At 38.5% G+C, this 19356-nt stretch overlaps 1 pseudogene; it reads left to right on the forward strand.

The window, feature by feature from the left end:
• The first annotated feature begins 2285 nt into the window (after nt 1–2285).
• Nucleotides 2286–2787, forward strand: LOC135277926 (small ribosomal subunit protein eS4, X isoform-like; annotated as a pseudogene).
• The last annotated feature ends 16569 nt before the right edge of the window (nt 2788–19356 follow it).

A 19356-nucleotide genomic window follows, 5' to 3' on the forward strand; every position in this document is an offset into this window, starting at 1 on the left:
ACTTTACAAATTAAAGAACTAGAGGCGGGGCATGGTGGCTCACACCTGTAATTCCAGCACTTTGGGAGGCCAAAGTGGGTGAATCCCGAGGTCAGGAGGTCGAGACCAAAATTTTAGAAACATAGAACGTATCAAGACTAAATCATGAATAAATGAAAAATCTGAACAGATATAAAACTAGTAAGGAGACAATCAGTAATCAACAATCTCCAAAGTACAGCCCTGGACCTGATGGCTTTAGCAGTGTAGTCTATTAAACATTTAAAGAACGAAAACCAATTATTCTCAAATATTTAATTTTTAAAAATTTTAAATTTTTTTAATTTAAAAAATTTAATTTTTAAAGAAAGATTTGAGAAGGATCTTTAATTTTAATCTCAAAATTAAAAAGAAAGGAACACTTCCTGATTCGTTCTATGAGTCAGCATTACTCTGATGCCAGACACTGTAAGAAAACTACAGACCAACATTCCTTATTAACACTGATATAAAAATATCTTGCTAATAACAAAATATTAGCAAACCAAATTCAGCAGCATCATTAAAGTATTATCCAATAGCGCTAAGTGGGATTTATTCCTGGAATACAAGAATGATTCAACATACAAATACTGGTCAATGCAAACACATTAACAGAATGAAGGAAAAACAACACATGATTATCTCAGTTGATGCAGAAAAAGCATTTGACAAAATTCAGTACCCTTTCATGATTTAAAAAAAACACTGAAGAAACTAGGAATAAATGGAAACTATGTCAACATAATAAAAATCATATATGAAAAACCCACAGTGAATATCACGTTCAATGATGAAAGACTAACATCTTTTCCTGTAAAAAAACAAAGAGCCCAGACTCAGTGGCTCACGCCCATAATCCTAGCACTTTGGGAGACCGAGGCAGGAGGATCACAAGGTCAGGAGATGGAGACCAGCCTGGACAACCGTAAAACGCTGTCTCTACTAAAAATACAAAAATTACCTGGGAATGGTGGCAGGTGCCTGTAATTTCAGCTACTCAGGAGGCTGAGGCAGAAGAATTGCTTGAACCTGGGAGACAGAGGTTGCAGTGAGCCAAGATCACGCCACTGCACTCCAGGCTGGGTGACAAAGTGAGACTCCATCTCAAAAAAAAAAAAAAAAAGAAAGAAAGAAAGAAAGAAAACATAGAAAGGATGCCTGCTTTCACCACATTTATTCAAATAGTAACACAGTAATGGAGTGCTAGCCAGACAATTAGGTAAAGAGAGAGATCAAAATTGGAAAAAAGAAGTAAAATGATCTCTGTTCCCAGATGATACGATCTTATCTGTAGAAAATCTTAAAGATTCCACACAAAAACACTGCTAGAACTAATAAATGAATTTAACAAAGTAGCAGGAAACAAAATCAACAGACAAAAATCAGTTGCATTTCTGCACACTAACAATGAATTAGTTAGTTCCTTTTGGAAAAAGAAATTACAAAAACAATTCTATTTAAAACTGCATCAAAAAGAATAAAATACAAATTAACTAAGGAGGTAAAAAACTTATGTGACAAAAAATGTAAAACATTGCTAAAATAAATTAAAGGAGACATAACAGAAACACACTTCATATTCATGGATTAGAAGACTTAATAAGATGTCAAAATACTATCCAAGGTGATCTACAGATCCAGCGTGATCCCTATTATCCAATGTCATTTTTGGCAGGAATAGAAAAACCCATCCAGGGACATATTTTCCTTTATCCTCCCTAGGCTGGAGCCGTCTCAGGTCTTGGGACTACGGCAGGGGACTGACGGGAAGAGGCAAAGGGATTGCAGCCTCTGTGGTTGGCCATGCCAGGCCCCAGGGCAAAAAGCAAATGCTGGACTAGGGTAGGGGCTGGGTGGGGGCATATCTGGTGCTGCTGGCAGGAAGGACTCTACCTCTGACCTGGCCAAATATCCTCCAACCCCAAGAGAAATGGCTTTTCCTCCCAGGCCAGAGCTACAGGTGGGCCAGATACATAGACTGAGAGTCCAGGACAGGTGGACACCGGGTCTGTCTGCCAGAGAAAGGTTTTCTTCATCATTGTCTTTTTGGCTCAGCCTGACTTTACACTGTGTGGTCAGCTTGTGGTACCAAGAAGCATCTGAAGTGGGCAGCAGCCCCAAAGCATTGGATCCTGAATGAATTAACGGGTGTGTCTGCTCCTTGTACATCCACTGGTCCCTACAAGCTGAGAGTCTCTCCTCATTATTTTCCTAAGAAACTGACTTAAGTATGCCCTGACAGAAGACCAAGAAAAGAAGATTGCATGCAGCAGTTCATGAAGATTAATGCAAGGTCTGAACTGATATAACCTATCCTGCTGGTTTCATGAATGTCATCAGCATTGACAAGACCAGAGAGAATTTCCATCTAATCTGTGACACTAAGGGTCACTTTGCTGTTCATCCTGTTACACCCCAGGAGACAAAGTACAAGTTGTGCAAAGTGAGAAAAATCTTTGTGAGCACAAAAGGAATCCCTCATCTGGTGACATATGATACTTTCACCATCTGCTACCCTGATTCCCTCATCAAAGTGAATGACCCCATTTAGATTGACTGGCAAGATTACTGATTTCATCAAGTTTGATGCTGGTAACGTACGTATGGTTCCTGGAAGTGCTAATCTGAGACAAACTTGTGTGAGCACCAACAGAGAAAAGACATCTTGGATCTTTTGATGTGGTTCATGTGAAAGATGCCAATGGCAACAGCTTTATCACCAGGCTCTCCAACATTTTTTATATCGGCAAGGGTAGCCACTGCTGAAGACAGAGACAAGAGACTGGCAGCCAAATCAGTGGGTGAAATGATCTCTAAGTTACATGTTAGAAAGGTCTTTGTAGTTAATTAAAGATAATACAGCATGAAAAAACAAAAGAAAGAAAACCTGGGACTTGGATGAGTCTGGAAACCATCATTCTCAGCAAACTGACACAAGAATAGAAAGCCAAACACTGCATATTCTCACTCATAAGTGGGTGTTGAACAACGAGAACACATGGACTCAGGGAGAGGAGCATCACACACTGGGGGCAGTTGGGGGTGGGTAGGGGAGAGACAGCGGGGGGTGGGGACGGAGGGGAGGGTGAGGAGGGATAACATGGGGAGAATGCCAGATTTAATATGCACCTAAAGATAAATAAATAGATTAAAAAAAAAAAAAGAAAGAAAGAAAACCCTATCCTAAAATTCATACAGAAGCTCAAGGGTCCTAAATAGCCAAAACAATATCTTAAAAAAAAAAAAAAATGCTGAGAGACTCACACTTCCTGATTTCAACATTTACTACAAAGCTACAGTAATTATAACATGTGGTGATGACATAGGATAGATGTATAGATCAATGGACTAGAATTACGAGTCCAAAAACCAACTTTCATATATATAGTAAATTGATTTTTAATTGGGTACCATTCAGTGGTACCCAATTCAATGGGTAAAGACCATTCAATGGGTAAAGAATAATCCCGAATAATCCCTTCAACAAATAATGCTGAGATAACTGGATATCCACAATCAAATGAAGGAAGTTGGACCCTTACCTTACATTATTTACAAAAAGTAACTCAAAATATATCAAATACCTAAGTGTAAGAACTAAGATTATAAAACTTTTAGAAGAAAACACAGAGCAAAACTCCATGACACTGGATTTCACAACGATTTCTTGGATATAACACCAGAGGCACAGGCAACAAAAGAAAAAAATAGACAAATTGGACTTGAAGAAAATTTTTAAACTTTGTGTGTGAAAATACAGAGAGTAAAAAGGCAACCTACAGAATGGGAGAAAATATTTGCAAACTATATATCTGACAAGGGATTGATATCCAGGATATATAAAGAACTCCTAAAGCTCAACAACAAAAGATCCAATTAAAAAATGGCCAAGAACTTGAATAGATATTTCTCCAACAAAGATATATAAATGGCCAATAAGCACATGAAAAGATTCTCAACTAATCATTAGAAAAACACACATCAAAACTACAATGAGACACTACTTCACACCCATTGGAATAGCTACTATTTTTAAAAAACCAAAAACCAAAAAACAAAAAAAAACAGAAAACAACAAGTGTTGGTGAAGGTGTAGAGAAATTGGAGTCCTTGCACTGTTAGTAAGAATGTAAAATGGTACAGCCACTGTGAAAAATAGCACAGCTGTTCCTCAAGAAATTAAAAATAGAACCATAATATGATCCAGCAATTCCACTTCTGGGTATATGCCCAAAATTTTTAAAAACAGGGTCTTGAGATATGTGTAGACCCATGTTCATAGCAGTTATTCACAATAATTACAACATGGAAGCAATCTAAGTGTCCATTAACAGATAAATGGATAAACAAAATGTGGCATATACTACAATGGAATAACATTTAGCCTTATAAAGGAAAGAAATTCTGACATAGGCTACAACAGAGATGAACCTTGACAACATTATACTAAGTGAAATAAGCCAGTCACAAAAAGACAAATACCATATAAGTCCACTTATATGAGGTACTTAGAGCAGTCAAAATTACAGAGGCAGACAGTAGAGTGGTGATTGCCAGGAGCGGAGGGGCGGAAGAAATGGGGAGTTGTTATTTCATGGGTACAGTTTCAGGTTTACAAGATAAAAAGAGTTATGGAAGCCAGGTGTGGTGCTGTGTGCCTGTAGTCTCAACAACTTGGGAGGCTGAAGCGGGAGGATCATTTGAGCTCAGGAGTTCGAGGATGTAGTACACTATAATTGCACCTGCAAACAGCCACAACACTCCAGCCTAAGTAATATGAAACTCTCTTTTAAAAGTTTTAAATTTTTAAAATAAATTTTAGGCTGAGTGTGGTGGCTCATGCCTATAATCCCAGCACTTTGGGAGGCTGAGGCAGGCAGATTGCTTCAGCCCAGTAGACCAGCCTGGACAATAGGGCAAAACCATGTCTCTACAAAAAACACAATAATTAGCTGGACATAGTGGTGCACGCCTTTAATCCCAGCTACTTGGGAGGCTGAGATGGGAGGATCACTTGAGCCCAGGAGGTTGTGGCTTCAGTGAGCCAAAATCATGCCATTGCACTCTAGCCTGGGTGACAAAGCAAGGCACTGTCTCAAAAAATAAAATAAATTTAAAAAAAATTTTTTAAGAATTATGGAAACGGATGGTGGTGATGGTTACACAACATTATGAACGTATTTAATACCACAGAACTGTACACTTAAAATGGTTAAGATTGTAAATGTTATGTATATTTTAACACAAAAACTGAAGGCATGTTATGTGTATTTTAACACAATAAAAAATTACAGGTGTGGTGGCTCATGCCTGCAATCCCAGCACTCTGGGAGGGTCACTTGATCCCAGGAGTTCGAGACTGCAGTGAGCTATGATCATGCCACTGCACTCTAGCCTGAGCAACAAGAGTGAGACCTTGCCTTGAAAAAAAAATGGAGAAAAATATTTATGCAGGGGTGGACAGTATGCTATTCAAGTAGCATGGATTCAGCCCAGCACACTGGCTCATGCCTGTAATCTCAGTGCTTTGGGAGGCCAAGGTAGAAAGATTGCTTGAGATCAAAAGTTGGAGACCAATCTGGGCAACAAAGTGAGACCCTGTTTCTTAAAAACAAACAAAAAAACTCACACACACACAAAAAAAACAAATAGTGTGGTTAATGGTTAGGAAGGCTACTCTGAGGAGGTGATGATGGAGCACCTAGATACAAACTCATCAAGGAAGCCAGTGATGTTTAGGGATGTTTTCTTCTACATGAAAACAACACAACATTTTCTAGAAACAAAAAAGAAGACATGAATATCTAGAGAGACATTTTATATTCCTGGATGAATACTGTAAATTATCTCATTTTTTTCTCAAAATCAATTGAAAAATATTTCTAAGATTCATCCAGAAAAATAACTGATACAGAGTAACCAATAAAATACTGAAAAAGAAGGATACTACAGAAGAATTTATCTCCTAAATAATAATAAATCTTGAAATCCATGTTAATTAAAATACTGTTTAAGAATAAAAAAATCAATAGGGAAATAATGGATTATTTAAGTGTTGTTATAATTGGGCAACCATTTTCTAAAATTTAGATTCCTAACTCATTCCTCACACCAAAATTACAGATGATAGAATCTGCAGAAACGAAAATAAGCATCTCTGAATTTCAGTGTTTTTTAAAAAAAATCTAGAACATCGTAAGTTCTCAAACACTGTATGGCAAATGAACTAATAAATGAATAAGATGAGACATAGAGCTTCTTACTGAAGAAATGAAAGGAGTTCTCTTGCATTTTATTATTTGTTTAATTCACTCGTTTATCCACTTAATTCACGTATATGGAGCACCCACTTGGTGCCATCAACATCTCAAGGTATAGGAATGACTGAAGTCCTAGTATGTCCAGGGGAAGTCGATCACATTTCCCCCAATAAAGGGCTCCATCCAGGCCCAACTTTCAAGCAGATCCCCTTTTACCTAAAAGGTACTTAGCATTCTGGAAGCCTCAGTATTTGTTCCTTCTATTAGAGGAACCCAGATGTGGTCTGCTGACACAGTACTAACAAAAGGAGTGGGTCTTCTAACTCATCTTCCTCAGCAGCACAAACTCGTCTCAACCTAGAATCAGAAACCAGGCTCAGATGTCTGAAAACCTCTAGTACTAAGCTACCCAGACAGTAACATCCAGGTCAAAGCATCACTGTTTGTCCACATGACCTTTCTACACCTGGGCCCCCAAGGCACTTTAAGAGTCAACAGCTCCACCTGGTGGCCAGAGGCTGGCCTTCATCAAAGGCTCAGGCACGGCAGCAGTTGAGAATTTCTCTTTATGGGGATTTCCTTAGGCATGAATAAAGCAAGTAAAACATACGTTTTCACTTTCTACTACTTATGGAATAAACATTAATGTGTGTTTTCAAAGCTATTTAAGTCAAAAAATCCTTTAATAATGTTTATGGAGAACTGAAAAATTATTACTGGAGGTCTCGCAAAACATTCAGTGAAAAAACAAATAATTCTGTGCAAAAGTCTGTTTATTAAACCTATATTAACCTACAACAAAATCAGAAGTTAATAACTAAGGTGTCACTGATTTCAACAGACTATTTCCATCAAGCTCTAAAGTTTGCCCATTTTTCATTTAATTAATAATTTAATACCCAACCCCTCTACTGACACAACCCACAGGGAAAAAATAAGTATAAAACTCTGACAATATAAAATGCCGTGGAAAATAATCCTGTCAGTCATATTGATAGCTAGAATGATTTGCCAGTTTTTATCGCCATGAAAACAGCAGCCTGTGATTTGAAATCTTATAAAAACAGGAAGCTGTGTGCTTAAAGACATGCCTGGAATTCTTCATGCGATGGGAGACAATTGTGATCTGTTGCTGCCACCAGCAGGCCATTCTCACAACATGGTATTTTCCCCTTTGCTTTTTGCTTTGTTTCCAACTTATCTACCGATATTTCTTGATCACCACGATCTTTAATCAGGACAAATAATTAGATAAAACAACAAATCTTTTTCATGGGTAACCTCAGTAACGATTACTTCTTTAAAATCTACTACATATAACCTTTTTAAAATGTATCAGCAAATAGGCTTAGTTTTTCTGCTTATCTTTTATCCCTTTTTTTTTCATAAGCTCCTAAATCCTTGCATTTTTGAGATCAGGTTCCTGGTAAATATATCTTATTATGAGACCAAGTGATCCTGGCATAAAAGGTAGAAGCCCGCAGTCCATCACACTGATGACTGCTATAAGATATTCCTTACATTTTCATTTAGCTTGTGAATCTAAGTCTGGTGCATACAAACAAGTTCTATGGCCACATCAACCTGGGATTAGATCCAGTTTCTTAGCATTGTGCTTTTGGGAAGCATTTAACCTTTCTAGGCGTCAGTATCCTCCCTGTAAAATGAGGATAATAATAATACCCATGTTTTAGGATTGACAAGAGGAATAAATGAAATAATACATATAAAGCTTTTAGCAAGCATCAATGAATCATTATTATTATTAAAATGTAAAAATTAAGACTTCCATACAATTAGAAGCCAAATCAATGGGAGAGTTCTGACTATAACCTCCAGATCTGCTAATTCCAAGCCAAGGGCTTTGAACATCATATTGCAATGATGGTGACTTTCTACTTCTCTAATTAAGATGACAACTCTGGTTCTTTTGGGATAGGCCAAAATTGCTGCAAACATCACTTTTCAAATATGAAGTCCTTTTTAAGCCCAGAATTATACAAACCATTAGTCCACTGGACATCCCTCCTATATCTGAAAACAGCTTTGCCCGCTTTGATTAACAGAAGTGGTAATTTTATGGTAATATTTCTCATAAGAAGCAATTACATAAGATTCCTCTCTAAGCTCTGAAATTTCCAGAGCTTTTGCAGATCTTTCAGATAAATACAGCAGCTTTTCATTATTTGTTTCTGTCTGGTAACACCATTTAATATATTCATGGTGGAGCGCTCCCCAGCACAGTTAGTGGAAACAATTTCTAGTCTAGTTCAAAGCAGTAACCAAAGCTGGATTTCTTTGATGTCTTACTGAGAAAGCTGCCATACTTAGACAGGACAGTGTGAGTTCCCATCGAGCCTTGTTGCTGAAGTTTTGTGGATCAGGAGCTGGGGAAGACCAGAAATGCCAAAGGTCTACTTTGCTACAGAGAGAGTGAGTGAAGCGACTATGTCTCAATGGTAAGTTTCATATAGGTGCTTTTAAAATATTATCCTGTAATTAGATTCTCAGTATATCTCCCTTTCAACTTGAATGAGTAATCATTCTGGACTTGCTGTCTCATCAAATGTTAAATTATATATTAATTATTCCTATGTCTGCAATGCTTTCTAAACAAGGCTTTCCAAAATATTTTCCACCCTTTGGAGGTTAACTTATTACATGGAAACTAAATACTGGAGGTTACTGAATTCCAAGATTAGAGGGGGAATTTACAGTGTTTGTTTCCCAAATTAATTCTATTAAAGGGACTAGAAAGTTTTATAAAGGGTATGGATTGTTAGCAAGTGGTAGAAAAATTTATTGATTTCAATCCCATCTCAATACACAGGCACCAGAGCCTTCCTTCTCTATTGCCCGTTATGTTTTTTAAGGCTGTAATTCTGCACAGTCAATTGTAGTTCACAGTGTATGGAAAACAAATGGACAGCAATGCTCTTTGGCAGTTGGTTAACCCTCTGAATCTTGTAGCTCTTTCCTATATTTTAAGGGTATAACCACTTCTAAGAATTTTATCTCTGAAAAAAATATGACAATATATGTAACTGATCTCAAGAGCCACGTTTTAGTGCCTCCACTACAGAGAAAGTGTTTGTACTTATCCAATGGTCTTTTCCTGTCCCACATTTCCCTTTGTTTCTGTAGAAAGGTTGGACACCACTGACCATTCTTCAAGTCCTCAACAACTTGCTGAGCTGGTACTCGACATGGGCTAGGCTCTAGGACACCATGGGAGAAACTGAGGCAGGAGCACACTCAGCATTTAAGGTACAGCAAGGGGGACAGTGGGAATGAAGTGTAGTTAGTGAGGGGAAGATGAGGTCAGAAAGATAATGGAACTAGATCATGTTAGGCCTGGAGGCCATTGTGAAATTTTTAACTTATATTCTGAGCAAGAGAAGATTGAGGGGAAGAAGGTAATACTTTTTTCCTGTGGTAATTAAAAGCAAAATTACCAAATGATCATAAGTAGGTACCCTAGTATTAGGTACCATGTTTCCATCACCCTAGGCATTGCCACGGGCCTTCCACAGACACACCCAGGCACCTCAGGATTGAGCCAGAGGTTCAGAGAGGCCCATAACCTAGTTTCATAAACCAGCCCATGAACTGGGGTCTGAACAGGGTGTCTGGCCCCACGCCATTCACTTTACTTCACTCTTGCTTTCTTACACTTGCCCACTCCTAATTTCCCTAATCTCTGCCCTAGGAACTTCTCATCAATCATTAGACTGAGCAAGATAGTGGCTGCTCTGTGTGATAAACCAAGTCCCTTATTCCAGCTGGCATGCCCTTGACTTTGCCAGAGCTGTGGCTCCTCCTAACTGTCTCTGGACTCTGGAATAACACATGAGCTGACTTAAGTTAGTTTAGCCACTGAGTAGAAGAGAACATAAAGGCCAGGAAAGAAAAAAAAGCATCACTCACAGTTGCCTTAGAGCCCCCCTGTTTGATGTCCCCTGAGTTAGAAACTGATTTCCAAGGCCAACACGGGGTGGGGGAGAAATCTGGCTACATTCCAACCTTATGTTTAATGAGGCCTCATGATGAAAACACAAGGCTCCTCCCTGATGGCTCCCTCCTATGGTAGAGGTCTGAATAAATAAAGGAAGAAAGATTAGAGCAGCTGGTTTCAGATAATAAAGCTAGTTGTGTATGCTTTGCGAGTGATTGAAATTTAAAATATGAATAGGATTTGGATAAAGGTTAACGTGACACACTGTTGCCACGGTTATTGCTAACAGTAGAAAACAGTCATTACTTGTTAACATTTCTAAAGAGCTGATATAAGCCACAGGCCATCAGCATTACTGCTGCTCTCATTATGACAGATTAAATAACAATCATATAAATAATCACTCACTCCAAAACTTGATAACAAATTCTACAATGCCAAAAAAAAAAAAAAAAGCCTATTATGTATACCAACCGTCTTTGTGAAGCTCTCTTACAAACTACTTTTTCAAAGCTTATTAGGTACCACACTCCCCATCAAACTCTGTCTAGTGAATAGCTCTACATCCATTGGTGTCATTAAAATTGTGCTGACTGTCCATTGTCAGAGGGTAGTGCTTCTTCCCCACCTTTCTGGTGAAGGGAGCTCAGTTTATATAATTCCTGGCCTCCCTCTGCAGCCTTTGTTTCACCCTCGCCCTTAGGAGGTAGAGTGACTTCTCTGGTAAATTTATCAAGAATATCTCCACCTTGGCATGTGGTTAGTTTGATCAATGAGATGTACATGAAAGTGTGGTAGGCAATTTTGAGAATAAGCCCTTAAGAGGAAGGTTTCTCCTTCTCTTTCCTGTTGGCTGAAATGCAAATATGATTGCTGGAGCCAGTGTATACCACAAGGTGGAAGCTGCATAATAGGGATTGGGGAGCCACAACAAGCTAGGAGTTGGGGTCCCCAGTGACTGAAATTACCATGCCAGCCCAGACTGCGGATCCAGACTTTCACCTGAGAAATAAACTTCTGCCTCACTTAAGCCCCTATATTACAAGTTCTCTGACAATTACAGTCACATAATAGCAGCAGGGAGCCTAAGAATGCTGGGAGAAAGGGCACAGTTCAGGAAAAAGGCATTAGAGGATACCCAGAGAAATAAGTCCAAATAAGGTTTAGTGACTGAGATGAAGCATGAACAAAAGGTATATAAGAAGAAAAAACAAGGATTTGGTGAACCATACTAACAAGTCATGAACTTATATTTATACACTAAGATTTGTACTGATGCACATATAATGGATCCTTGTTAATAAGCATAAATATATTAAATGAATTAATAATCATAAAGCATAAAAAAGTCCCTGGCACACAATGAGTACTACATAGCTGCTATAAATTTAACATAAAATAAATAAGAGTAAATGATGTGATAGTTAATTTTACATCAACCTGGCTAGACTATGGTGCCCAGTTATTTGGTCAAACACTAGTCTAGAGGTTGCCATGCAGGTATTTGTGGTTGTGGTTAATATTTACACTAAGTTGTCTTTAAGTAAAGCAGATTACCCTCTATAATGTGAGTAGGCCTCATTCAATCAGTTGAAAGCAATAAAAGCAAACACCGAGGTTCCCAGAAGAAGGAATTCCTCAAAACTGCAACATGGAAATTCTGCCTGAGTTTCCAGCCTGCTGGCTTACTCTACAGATTTTCGACTTGCCAGCCCCTACAATCTCTTTAGCCAATTTCTTAAAACAAATAAATTTCTCTCTAAGTATATATATATATATATATACTGAGAGATCTCATATCATTTCTGTTTCTCTGAAGAACCCTAATACAAATGGAAAGTTAACATAGGCCTGCAGTAGAAGTCACTGGAACTCTTTGTTAACAACCAGCAGGTGGGATGAAGGACGGACTAGAACTTTGCTCAGTGCGCTGTCACTCCCATCCCAACCCTACTTTCATGGCCCTGAGGAACAACCTCTACAGAGCCTCAAAAGCTCAGTCGCCCTCTTTCTCTTGCTGCTGTTTTAGAGCAGAAGATGAAAGGGACCATGATGGTCACAGTTCGTCCCAGAACTGGGAGTAAATGCTTACAGATATGGGGTTTCTTTTGGGGGTGATGAAAATGTTCTGGAATAAGACAGTGGTGACGCTAAACAACATTGTGAATGTACTAAATTCTACTGAATTGTTCACTTTAATCAATGTTATGCTATGTAAACTTCACCTCAATAAATTATTTTTATGGTGATTTATGATATGTGAATTTTTCCTCATTTAAAAAAAGGAGAGAAATAGCTCCACCTTCTTCCTCCTGGAAATTAGTTTGCTTGTAGAAAACACAAGCTCTCTAGGCAGGGCACAGTGACTCTTGCCTGTAATCCCAGTCAAGGTGGCTAGATTGCTTGAGGCCAGGAGTTCAAGAACAGCCCTAGAAACATAGTGACACTCTGTCTCTACAAAATAAAATAAAATAAAATTAGGCACAGTGGCACATGCCTATAGTCCCAGCTATTAAGGAGACTGAGGTGGGAAGATAGCTTGAGCCCAGATATTCAAGGCTGCAGCGAGCTACGATAGTGCTACTGAACTCCAGCCTGGGCAACAGAGCAAGATCCTATCTCAAAAACAACAACAACAAGAAAACAAAAAACACAAACTTCTTCTGTGCCTCTAAACCCTGAAGTTTACCTGGGAAACATTTCTTCATGGGCAGGACAGAGCTCAGTATTAACAACCCACTTGGGTAACAGATGTAAAGCCAAGCCAATCAAGTAAGCTATTAACAAAAATTAAAGGGATATTTTGACCTCCATATATACTTTTTGTTTCCCACCTTAACAAAGAATGAAAGCTGAAGGAATCCCAGAGCTGATGGCTCCCACTAATGGTGGTTTTCCACACACACTCAGTCTTGTCTCAGATGACCACATGTATCCTCTGTACAGAGTGACTGGGACATTTGGAAGCCTAGCCTGGACTCGTAAGACTTCCACTCTGCTTTTGCAATCCATGCTTTCTCGTTGCCTGGTGTGTACGCTTTCTTAAAAATAAGTCAACCTAAAGCTGGATGCAGCCCATAGTGTTTTGTGACCTTGTATTTTGCCTTGTGAGTTTGAGCAATCTGAGCAGAAAGGATTCAAATCAACTGCTTCAATTGTAAAATACCATGTCTATTGTTCTGTGAAAGGATAAATATCTGTGTATACCAAATATTTCTATCAAGATAAAAATTAACAACAAAGATGAGGGATAATATGTTGAGATAGTCTTCCACCTCCTTCCCATGCCATGTTCCCACCCCCATCCTGTGAAATGACTCACCCTTTAGAGGAAGCTGGGTGTCACTGACTCAGACAAACCTTCCCAGAACCCCACAGTCATTGCTAGGTGACCTTCCTGCTGTGATCTCAGAGTAGCCTGAGCACATTAAAATCATCTATGTGTATATCCACCCCAAGAAAACAAAAACTCTCTGAGGGAAAAGGCTATGCCTCAGTCATTCTTGCATTCCTGCTCCCTAGTATCTGTTGCACAGAAAATAGTCAAAAAGTATTATTGAATAAACAAACAATTTCAGTCAAGTAAAATATGTGTCACAGTGCTAATACTTCAGAAGACTTCTAAAGTTCACTGTTCATGTAACAAAATTACACTTGTACCCCCTTAAAAAATAAAAGTTCACTGTCATCATATTCCCAAGTCTAATAATTGATTTACATAAAGTCTTCGACCTTCATTCGTCAGGTTAGAACATGAAAGTTTATTTCCAGATCATAAGAGTCAGATCTCATTAAATCTACATGCTCTAATCCAAAACCCAATTCTTTAATTAATTCACTTGAAAAGAGAACGTGATATGAAACACTCACATTAACTCATTTTTCTTCTCACATGTACATCTGTCTCAGTAACCTGGCATGGTAAAATCACAGAGAAGGCAGGACAGTGCACTGGAAAGAACTGCAGATTCTGAGTTAAAAGAGGGGCTGGTGTTCAAGCTTCAGCTCTGTCACTAAATGACCTTGAATAATTATTTCATCTCTGTAAGCCTTAAATCTGTAAAACGCAGATAATAGGGTATTTGCTCTGTTCAGCTCTTAGCATTGCTGTGAGGAGCAAACCACTTAACTGTAAAGAGCTAAATAAATGTAGGTTATCTAATGTTTTAAGCACTTGATTTTCACATGTTCATTTTGGTCTGCTTCAGAAAATGTTTGATCCTATCTTATCTCATTTATTTACACTAGTCCATAATGGCCATACTATATAGATACATAATAAACAGAGGTTTATAAATTAGTACTAAACTTTTACTTAGCATCATTACATTTTTATGTAAGAGATGGAAGCATTAGATTGGCATTCCTATAGGTTTTCTTTAAATAACTGTAGCAGTTGTAATTTTGTTCCACTCAGATGCTAAACAATGGTATACCTCTGTATTGGTTAGGGTTGTCCAGAGAAACAGAACCAATAGAAGATATATAGAAAGAGTTATATAGATTATATATAGAGAGAGTTATTTTGGGAATTAGCTCACATAATTATGGAAGGCAAGAAGGTCCAAAGCCTGCTATCCCAGTCTGAGTCTGAAGGCCTGAGAAGGGAGTAAGGGATTGCCATAGTGTGAATGTTTGTGTCCTTCTCAAATTCATATGTTGAAACCACATTACCATTGTGATGATATTAGGAGGTGGGGTCTTGGGGAGGTGATTAGGTCATGAGGGTAGAGTCCTCATGAATGGAATTAATACCTTTATAAAAGAGGCCTGAGAGAGACTCCTTGCCCCTTCCACCATGTGAGATCATAGCTACAGCTACATGGTGCTATCTATGAAACAGAGAGCAGGCTCTCACCGGACACTGGCTCTGCTGGTGCCTTGTTTGTGGACTCCCCACCCTCCAGAACTGTAAGAAACAAATTTCTGTTGTTTACGAGCTATCCAATTTATGGTATTTTGCTATAGCTCCTCAGATGGACAAAGACACGGGTGGCAGTGTAAGTCCCAGTCCCAAGGCCCGAGAATTATGAGCTCCGGCATCAGGGGGTAAGATAAAAGATGGATATTCCAGCTCAAACAGAGAGCAAATTTACCCTCCCTGCCTTTTCTCTCAAAAGATTGGATGATACAAACCAACGTTGGTAAAGCAATCTTCTTTACTCAGTAAAGAAGATTATAAGGCTAATCTCTTCCAGAAACACTCTCACAGACACATCCGGAAATAAATAGGAAGGATTCTAACTCCCAATTTGAAATTCTGATTTCATCTATAATACTACATAAACTATGCATGCCTCCAGAGATGAAATTTTTAATAGTAAAACAGGGAATGGGTACAGTGGCTCACATCTGTAATCCCAGGATCTTGGGAGGCAGAGGCAGGAAGGCCACCTGAGCACTTGAGGCCAGGAGTTTGAAACCAATCTGGGCAACATAGCAAGATCCCATCTCTACTTTAAAAAAAAAAAAAGAAAAAAGAAATACATGAAAATAAATATATTGCAGGTACAAAGGAATTTTTTTTTTCTGAGATGGTGTCTTGCTCTGTCACCAGGCTGGAGTGCAGTGGCATGATCTCAGCTCACTCAACTTCTGCCTCCAGGGTTCAAGTGATTCTCCTGCCTCAGCCTCCAAAGAGGCTGGGACTACAGACACGTGCCACCACACCCAGCTAATTTTTGTATTTTTAGTAGAGACAAGGTTTCACCATGTTGGCCAGGATGGTCTCAATCTCTTGACCTCATCATCCGCCTGCCTTGGCCTCCCGAAGTGCTGGGATTACAGGCATAAGCCCCCATACCCAGCCAGAATCTTTATGCTGTAGACATCTATGATATTTTTTTAAACTACTCAAAAAAAAAAAGTCTTCGGTATTTTGCTGACATTTTCTCAAAAAATAAAAATAAAGAAAGTAATTTTAGTCTACTTTGGAATTTCATTATCTTCCTACTAAAAAAAATTTTTTAACAAATCTAAAAAACAATTGTAAAGATTAAATTATACTGAACACTTCAGGTTTTCAAGTAAGTGTAACAAATTCCAACAATCTATTGGCTGTCAATAAGGAACTTTTTAAAAAAGTTTTTACATCATAAAAGCTGTATTCTGAATAGGTATTGGTTTTGAGAACAACAAAGTATCTTAGGGATAGCAGTTTGTAATGGTTTGAAGCAAAGAACACAGGCTAGCTATAGAAAAGTACCATAGGAAACTGGTCTAAACCAAAATTTTTTTTTTTTTTTAAATTTAGAAAGAAAGAAAGAAAAAAAAGAATGAAGAAGATGAAGAAAAAGGAAGAGAGAGAGAGAGAGAGAATGGGAGTATTGCTTTCTTGCCCAGGCTAGAATGCAGTTTAGTAATGGGTATTGAAAACCTCTTTTATACCAATAGTTATACTTAATGATGTAGACAGGAAGGAATAAGGGAAGAAAATAACAAACAAGCAGCCAACCAATATTTCATTTAAACCTATGAAATGCTATGCGATTACTGAGGAGTGATTTACTTCCAATCATGTAGTCACTTTTGGAATAGGTGTGAGGTGGTAATGTATGTTTTGTGTATTTGAAGTGGAGAGTTCTATAAATGTTTATTAAGTTTACTTGTTCCGGGTCTGAGCTCAAGTCCTGGATGTCCTTGTTAATTTTCTGTTTCGTTGATCTATAAAATCGTTAGCTCTTCTTGTTACATTGATCCTTTTGCCATTATGTAATGTCCTTCTTTGCCTCTTTTGCTCTTTGTTGCTTTAAAATCTACTTTATCAGAGGTGAGAATTGCATCTCCTGCTTTTTGTTTATTTATTTTTACTCTGTTTGGTTGATAAATCTTCCTCCTTCTCTTTGTTTTGAGTCTTTGTGTATCGTTGCATGTGAGATGGGTCTGGATGCAGCATACCGATGGGTTTTGGCTTTTTATCCAATTACAATATATGTAAGTTTAATACTGGCATTTGATGCTAGCTAGCTGTTTTGCCCATTAGTTAGTGTAAAATTTTCATTGTGTTAATGCTCTTTGCTTTTTGATATATTTTTGGAAAGGCTGATATTGGTTGTTCCTTTATATGTATAGTGCTTCTTTCAGAAGCTCTTGTAAAGCAGGCCTGGTGGTGGTGAAGTCTCTAAGTACTTGTTTGTTCACAAAAGATTTAATTTTTCCTTCGCTTGTAAAGCTTAGTTTGGCTGGATATGAAATTCTGGGTTGAAAGTTCTTTTCTTTAAGGATGTTAAATATTGGTCCCCACTCTTTTCTGGCTTGTAGGGTTTCTGCTGAGAGATCTGCTGTAAGTCTGATAGGTTTCCCTTTGTGGGTAACCTGACCTTTCTCTCGGCTGCCCTTAGTATTTTCTCCTTCATTTCAACCCTAATAAATCTGGTGATTATGTGCCTTGGGGTTGGTCTTCTTGAAGAATATCTTTGCGGTGTTCTCCGTATTACCTGGAGTTGAATATTACCCTGCCTTGCCAGGTTGGGAAAGTTTTCCTGAATGATATCCTGAAGAGTATTTTCCAACTTGGATTCATTCTCTTCGTCACATTCAGGTACACCTATCAAACGTAAATTAGGTCTTTTCACATAGTCCCATATTTCCTGGAGACTTTGCTCATTCCTTTTTATCCTTTTTTCACCAATCTTGTCTTCTCATTCATTTCACTGAGCTGGTCCTCGACTTCTGATATCCTTTCTTCTGCTTGATCAATTCGACTGTTTAAACTTGTGCATACTTCGCAAAGTTCTCGTGTTGTGTTTTTCAGCTCCATCAATTCACTTATATTCCTCTCTAAATTGTCCATTCTCGTTAACATTTCATCAAACTTTTTTTCAAGGTTCTTAGTTTCTTTGCATTGGGTTAGAACAAGTTCTTTTAATTCACAGAAGTTTCTTATCACCCACCTTTTGAAACCTGCTTCTGTTATTGGAACACACTCATTCTCCATTAAGCCTTGTTCCGTTACTGATGAGGAACTGCGATCCCCTGTAGAGGGAGAGGCATTCTGATTTTGAGTATTCTCTGCCTTTTTAGGCTGGTTTCTTCCCTTCATTACATATTTATCCCTCTGTTGTCTTTGTAATTACCGACTTTCTAACTAGGTCTCTGAGCAGACGTCCAACTTGTTGATTCCCAGCGCTGAAATCTGAGCAATCCACTGCGCCGGCCAAAACAGCGGTGTTAAGATTGATGGTGCTTTTCTGCCCGCAAATCTCCGGACTCTGCACCAAGAACTGCCGCACTAAGGCGCCAGCAAAACCGCTGCGCCGGGCCACAAGAGTCGCCCTGGTGACCCATGGGGCTCCTCCGTTGGGAATCTCTTGGTCCGTGAGCAACAACTATTTGTCTGAAAGTGTGGCGTCCTCTCGTTCTCTGCGCTTTCAGTGGGAACTACGAGCCCGAGCTGCTAGTGATCAGCCATCTTGGATCTCTCTCCCAAAAACATTTATATTATACAAGGTAAGCCAATATAATATCCCTTTCTACCAAGTCATATTGAAGCCTTCCTTGAATATCAAGATAGCATATCTACAAATCCTTCTAGTATGCAATATATTAATTTAGGAACAATTTAGAAAAACAAAGCCATATGCTAATTATATATATTGTTTGCTGTGAGTCACAGTCAAAATTTTAATCCTGCCAACATAGTATTAGGACACAGTTGTTCAGGCAGTGTGACTGTAGGCCATGACTGAGCCACTCAAATGAAATGCCAGCCAGATTTTTTTCACTTGCTCCTCTGTCATACACCCTTTTAAATGGATGGATAGGCTGTCTAGAAGTTTAATTCTGCAGATCAGAGCTGCTCGTATTTTAATTCACCTTTAGTAATTCAATCCTAATGAAAACGTGATTGAAATGTATTTACATTGTCGTTTAAAGCCAGAACATTATGACATAAAGCTGTGTAAAAGGTGTACTTGTGTAATTAGAAATGAATTATGCATGTAACTTAAATTAATACCCATTGCACTGACAGCTTCTGTCAGCTCATGTAGCAGATTGACAGATCATAGAAGCAAAAAGGGAAGTCTGGATCCTTTCAGAGGCAAGAAAAAACTGCTGGCTCTGCTTTCTTCAGTGCTGAGCACAGCTCCATGCTCAACAATTGGCCGAAATAAATACTTG

This window comes from Aotus nancymaae, unplaced genomic scaffold (assembly GCF_030222135.1).
Source record: "Aotus nancymaae isolate 86718 unplaced genomic scaffold, 86718_ANA_hifiasm-v0.15.2.pri h1tg000036l, whole genome shotgun sequence".
Taxonomy (NCBI): domain Eukaryota; kingdom Metazoa; phylum Chordata; class Mammalia; order Primates; family Aotidae; genus Aotus; species Aotus nancymaae.